Here is a 6,958-nt window from a genome sequence, read left to right as displayed (position 1 = left end):
CACCACAATGTGCCATCACAGCAGCAAGATTTGTGACCTGTTGCCACAAGAAAAGGGCAACTAGAGAAGAACAAACACCATTGTAAATACAACCCATATGTACGTTAATTTATTTTCCCTTTCGTACTTTAACTATTACATTTTGCACATAATATGACATTTGTAACGTCTTCATTCTTTTGGAACATTCGCGAGTCTAATATTTACTGTTCATTTGCATTGCTTGGTTCAATTTTGTTTATTATCTACTTCACTTGCTTTGGCAACGTTAACATATGTGTCCCATGCCAATAAAGCCCTTACATTGAATTGAAAATTTTTGTGAAATTGAGTGAGTGAGTGAGTGAGTGAGTGAGTGAGTGAGTGAGTGAGTGAGTGAGTGAGTGAGAGAGGAGGTAAAGCACCCAGTGAGAGAAGTAATACAGCATTCCTCCAGAGGATACAAGGTCTAAGGCATAAAACATATCCTGACACACACACACACACACACACACACTGGTTACTGTTTTACAGGAGCTCGTTGCAGCGGTGGCCCAGGGAGTGGTAGATGGTAAAATGGCAGCAGGGGAGATGAGGAATGAAGGGAGGAGAGGAGCATGGGAGAGAAGAAGTGGAGGAGGAGACGAGTGAGGGAGGGAGGGAAAGAAAGGAAGGGTAGAGGAGAAGTGGAGGGAGGAGAGAGGAGCAGAAAAGCAGCAGAGTTTGTATTTTTTTGTTTATTATTATAAACCCCCCTTTCGGAGGACACAGTTTTTTTTTTTTTTACAGCTTTTCTGCTACATATACATACATTTTACAAATATTAGATATTACATACACATTTAGCATACATATTTTACATACATGGTACATGTACATAAAGCAATCACAAAACAATAATACATTAACAACCATAAGCTCTTTAATCCCACCCCTCAGCCACTCTCAGCCCATCCTACCCATCACCATAGACCACCCTCGTTTGGTTCCGATGCGCCATATATCTTTTAATTGTGCTGTTTTGTTTTACATTTTGAACCTTTCTAATCATATAGTATCCCCAGATTGTGAGCTAAGGACGAAAACCTTTCCTACCACTATTATGTATTGACTATGGCTTTCCAAATCGCCCAACACTGCTATTTGTAGGGTTCATTTTAGGTGAATGTTATGATTTTTTTGGAACCATTCCTCCACCTGTGACCAGCGAAGTGTTTAAAGTGTCGAGGAAGTAACAGCTGTTTGAGCGAGACCCCAGGGGTAGAGTGATGTGTGTGTGTGTGTGTGTGTGTGTGTGTGTGCTAGGATGGGGAAGCAATAAAGGTTGTGTGTGTGTGTGGGGGGTGTACAGGAGTGGGATAGGGGTTATGGGGGTGGGGGAATGGGGCCTTAATGGAGGGTGCAAGCAGGGGGCCTGAGGGGAGGGTGCAGATGTGATAAGGGGTGAGGGTGCAGGGTGAGGGGTGTACAGATGGGGGTATAAGGGGATATTGCAAGGGGGAGGTCTCCATACTCTGTGGCTCAGCAGAGAAGAATGTTGTTAATTTAGCTCTAACCTTTCCACGGCTATAGCCCACAGACCAGTCACATGTACCTGATCTCACTCTCACACACACACACACACACACACACACACACGGCCACATATGAAAACTACCAAAAAAGCACACTGACCTACACAAACGCACCAAAACATGGAATCTGCCCACGAACCACAAGGACAAACATCCATGCGGAAAATACTAGTCAACATATTCAGTTCGGGTTTATGGTTTACTGCAGAAAGCTGCACATAAGCTCTGCTCCCTCTAAACCAGACTCTAGTTCATGCAACTCGCCATGGATGCCCCTACCCACAACATGAACAGATTTAAAAGCTGGCACACGAAAACACACACCTCAGTCCATGTGGATAACCAGTGAAAGCAGTGGTACGCCTCTCTCACCTGCTCAGACGATGTTACTCCTCAGGGAAGTTGTAAGGTGGAGCCCTCTCTGTATCCACAATTCAGGGAAGGATAAACCTTTATACAAATATCCCAAATCCTTGGGAAGAGTGGGTGCTCGTTCCGTTAGATCCGACGAGTGTATGAGACTCAAGTGCGGCTCACAGAGCGAAAGGCAACGACGCACACTTACGAGTGAAACGCCCTCCACCGTACCAGCTTGTACCAGAGTGCATACTGACTGCCTAATCCTGCCGAGTAAAACACACTCTCACACACTCCAAATTAAGAAAAATCAGCCAGTCGATGGAGAGCAAACACCGACGGTAAGAGAGGGAGCTTCAGAGTTCCCAAAAGGAGGGAGGCTGAGCTGGTTTACTGTTACACCAACAGAAAGCACCCTGCTGGGTTAGATAGAGCCAGATGAGTCCTGGGTGTCAGGAGGAGACAAACGGATAAGCTGAATAAAAACCAGAGTAGAACAGCTCCCTCTTTCTATCGTCTGCTCTCTCTGTTGTGTGCACACTCACACACTCCGCTCTCGACTGAGCACCCTGCAAAGAGAAAGACTCAACGCACGGCCCCTCCCCCACAAGTCCTGGCCCAGCCCTGAAATACACCCCCTCGGGTTTCAGCCAATAGGAGAGCACTAACCACCCACACACTGAAATACACACACTCCCAGGCACTCCCTCTCCCTGGCAATACAGACATTGGCACAGGTTAACACTTAGGAGTAATCACACGAAACACTCACTAACTCACACGCACACACACACAAACAGACACGCAAACAGACACGCAAACAGACGCACACACACGCAAACAGACGACACACACACACGCACACAGATGACACACACACGCACACAGACGACACACACACACAGACGACACAGACACACACAGACACACGCTGGCAGGTGTCTTAACTGACATTTTCAACCTCTCCTTGTCCCAGTCGGTAATCCTCACATTTCAAGGTGGCTACCATCCTTCCTGTTCCCAAAATCTTAATTTGCATACCGCCCCAACAACTCCACAGACAACACAATCTCAATTGCACTCCACACTGCCCTCTCCCACCTAGAAAGGGGAACACCTGTGAGGATGCTGTTCATCGACTACTTTAAAAATATATATATTTTACCTTTATTTTACTAGGCAAGTCAAAATTCTTATTTTCAATGACGGCCTAGGAACAGTGGGTTAACTGCCTGTTCAGGGGCAGAACGACAGATTTTGTACCTTGTCAGCTCGGGGATTTGAACTTGCAACCTTGCGGTTACTAGTCCAATGCTCTAACCACTAGGCTACCCTGCCGCCCCACAACTCAGGGTTCAACCCCATAGTGCCCTTAGCTCACGACCCCAGGATGTGTGCCCATAGCCACTTCCTGTACTCCCTGTTCACCCACTCAGACACACACCACTCACTCACTTACCTCACACGCGCAAACACATACTCACATACTCACTCACACAGTCATTACCGACACTACACACACAGGTACACCCACTCCCCCTCTCACTCCTAAACTGCAGCTAAAATGATTATTGATTAGATGTAATACTACCAGTATAATTCCCCTTATTGATTGCCATTAACATTAGTATCAATCTATGTATCCTGCTACTGGTCCCTATTACTCCTGTTTACATGTATGTACAGTTGAAGTCGGAAGTTTACATACACTTCGGTTGGAATCATTAAAACTCGTTTTTAAACCACTCCACACTTTCCTTCTTCTGGCAAGTCGGTTAGGACATCTACTTTGTGCATGACAAGTCATTTTTCCAACAATTGTTTACAGACAGATTATTTCAATTATAATTCACTATATCACAATTCCAGTGGGTAAGAAGTTTACATACACCAAGTTGACAGTGCCTTTAAACAGCATGGAAAATTCCAGAAAATGATGTCATGGCTTTAGAAGCTTCTGAAAGGCTAATTGACATCATTTGAGTCAATTGGAGGTGTACCTGTGGATGTATGTGAAGGCCTACCTACAAACTCAGTACCTCTTTGCTTGACATCATAGGAAAATCGAAAGAAATCAGCCAATACCTCAAAAAGAACCTCCACAAGTCTGGTTCATCCTTGGGAGCAATTTCTAAACACCTGAAGGTACCACGTTCATCTGTACAAACAATAGTACGCAAGTATAAACAAAATGGGACCACACAGCCGCCATACCGCTCAGGAAGGAGACGTATTCTGTCTCCTAGAGATGAACATACTTTGGTGTGAAAAGTGCAAATCAATCCCAGAACAACAGCAAAGGACCTTGTGAAGATGCTGGAGGAAACAGGTACAAAGTATCTATATCCACAGTAAAACGAGTCCTATATCGACATAACCTGAAGAAGCCACTGCTCCAAAACCACCATAAAAAAAGCCAAACTATGGTTTGCAACTGCACATGGTGTAAGGGTTTTCCTGTGGTGAAGGAGAAGCAGACCAAAATGCAGCGTGGTGGTTATTCATGTTCTTTAATAAAGGAACTAGACATGAAATAACTAACAAAACAATAAATCATTTACATTTACATTTAAGTCATTTAGCAGACGCTCTTATCCAGAGCGACTTACAAATTGGTGCTTTCACCTTATGACATCCAGTGGAACAGCCACTTTACAATAGTGCATCTAGGTCTTTTAAGGGGGGGGAGGGAGGGGGAGAAGGATTACTTTATCCTATCCTAGGTATTCCTTAAAGAGGTGGGGTTTCAGGTGTCTCCGGAAGGTGGTGATTGACTCCGCTGTCCTGGCGTCGTGAGGAGTTTGTTCCACCATTGGGGGGCCAGAGCAGCGAACAGTTTTGACTGGGCTGAGCGGGAACTGTACTTCCTCAGTGGTAGGGAGGCGAGCAGGCCAGAGGTGGATGAACGCAGTGCCCTTGTTTGGGTGTAGGGCCTGATCAGAGCCTGGAGGTACTGAGGTGCCGTTCCCCTCACAGCTCCGTAGGCAAGCACCATGGTCTTGTAGCGGATGCGAGCTTCAACTGGAAGCCAGTGGAGAGAGCGGAGGAGCGGGGTGACGTGAGAGAACTTGGGAAGGTTGAACACCAGACGGGCTGCGGCGTTCTGGATGAGTTGTAGGGGTTTAATGGCACAGGCAGGGAGCCCAGCCAACAGCGAGTTGCAGTAATCCAGACGGGAGATGACAAGTGCCTGGATTAGGACCTGCGCCGCTTCCTGTGTGAGGCAGGGTCGTACTCTGCGGATGTTGTAGAGCATGAACCTACAGGAACGGGCCACCGCCTTGATGTTATTTGAGAACGACAGGGTGTTGTCCAGGATCACACCAAGGTTCTTAGCGCTCTGGGACGAGGACACAATGGAGTTGTCAACCGTGATGGCGAGATCATGGAACGGGCAGTCCTTCCCGGGAGGAAGAGCAGCTCCGTCTTGCCGAGGTTCAGCTTGAGGTGATGATCCGTCATCCACACTGATATGTCTGCCAGACATGCAGAGATGCGATTCGCCACCTGGTCGTCAGAAGGGGGAAAGGAGAAGATTAATTGTGTGTCGTCTGCATAGCAATGATAGGAGAGACCATGTGAGGTTATGACAGAGCCAAGTGACTTGGTGTATAGCGAGAATAGGAGAGGGCCTAGAACAGAGCCCTGGGGGACACCAGTGGTGAGAGCACGTGGTGAGGAGACGGATTCTCGCCACGCCACCTGGTAGGAGCGACCTGTCAGGTAGGGACGCAACCAGCGTGGGCCGCGCCGGAGATGCCCAACTCGGAGAGGGTGGAGAGGAGGATCTGATGGTTCACAGTATCGAAGGCAGCCGATAGGTCTAGAAGGATGAGAGCAGAGGAGAGAGAGTTAGCTTTAGCAGTGCGGAGCGCCTCCGTGATACAGAGAAGAGCAGTCTCAGTTGAATGACTAGTCTTGAAACCTGACTGATTTGGATCAAGAAGGTCATTCTGAGAGAGATAGCGGGAGAGCTGGCCAAGGACGGCACGTTCAAGAGTTTTGGAGAGAAAAGAAAGAAGGGATACTGGTCTGTAGTTGTTGACATCGGAGGGATCGAGTGTAGGTTTTTTTTCAGAAGGGGTGCAACTCTCGCTCTCTTGAAGACAGGAGGACGTAGCCAGCGGTCAGGGATGAGTTGATGAGCGAGGTGAGGTAAGGGAGAAGGTCACCGGAGATGGTCTGGAGAAGAGAGGAGGGGATAGGGTCAAGCGGGCAGGTTGTTGGGCGGCCGGCCGTCACAAGACGCGAGATGTCATCTGGAGAGAGAGGGAGAAAGAGGTCAGAGCACAGGGTAGGGCAGTGTGAGCAGAACCAGCGGTGTCGTTTGACTTAGCAAACGAGGATCGGATGTCGTCGACCTTCTTTTCAAAATGGTTGACGAAGTCATCTGCAGAAAGGGAGGAGGGGGGGAGGGGGAGGAGGATTCAGAGGGAGGAGAAGGTGGCAAAGAGCTTCCTAGGGTTAGAGGCAGATGCTTGGAATTTAGAGTGGTAGAAAGTGGCTTTAGCAGCAGAGACAGAAGAGGAAAATGTAGAGAGGAGGGAGTGAAAGGATGCCAGGTCCGCAGGGAGGCGAGTTTTCCTCCATTTCCGCTCGGCTGCCCGGAGCCCTGTTCTGTGAGCTCGCAATGAGTCGTCGAGCCACGGAGCGGGAGGGGAGGACCGAGCCGGCCTGGAGGATAGGGGACATAGAGAGTCAAAGGATGCAGAAAGGGAGGAGAGGAGGGTTGAGGAGGCAGAATCAGGAGATAGGTTGGAGAAGGTTTGAGCAGAGGGAAGAGATGATAGGATGGAAGAGGAGAGAGTAGCGGGGGAGAGAGAGCGAAGGTTGGGACGGCGCGATACCATCCGAGTAGGGGCAGTGTGGGAAGTGTTGGATGAGAGCGAGAGGGAAAAGGATACAAGGTAGTGGTCGGAGACTTGGAGGGGAGTTGCAATGAGGTTAGTGGAGGAACAGCATCTAGTAAAGATGAGGTCGAGCGTATTGCCTGCCTTGTGAGTAGGGGGAAGGTGAGAGGTGAGGTCAAAGAGGAGAGGAGTGGAAAG

The 6,958-nt window shown here is 48.3% G+C and overlaps 1 protein-coding gene across 2 annotated transcripts in view; it reads right to left on the bottom strand.

Moving 5' to 3' along the window:
- Positions 1-2,470, bottom strand: part of LOC115113453 (xylosyl- and glucuronyltransferase LARGE2s) — a 104,534-nt gene extending 102,064 nt beyond the window's left edge. For both annotated transcript variants that reach the window (XM_029641118.2, XM_029641119.2), the window contains exon 1: positions 1,926-2,470. The gene's annotated coding sequence lies outside the window, so the exon portion shown is untranslated. The remainder of the gene's footprint in view (positions 1-1,925) is intronic.
- Between the last annotated feature and the right edge of the window lie 4,488 nt (positions 2,471-6,958).

The sequence above is a fragment of the Oncorhynchus nerka genome, linkage group LG28, assembly GCF_034236695.1.
Source record: "Oncorhynchus nerka isolate Pitt River linkage group LG28, Oner_Uvic_2.0, whole genome shotgun sequence".
Classification (NCBI taxonomy): Eukaryota; Metazoa; Chordata; class Actinopteri; order Salmoniformes; family Salmonidae; genus Oncorhynchus; species Oncorhynchus nerka.
The sequence above is the reverse complement of the archived record's forward strand: the minus strand, read 5'-3'. Positions and strand labels throughout refer to the sequence as shown.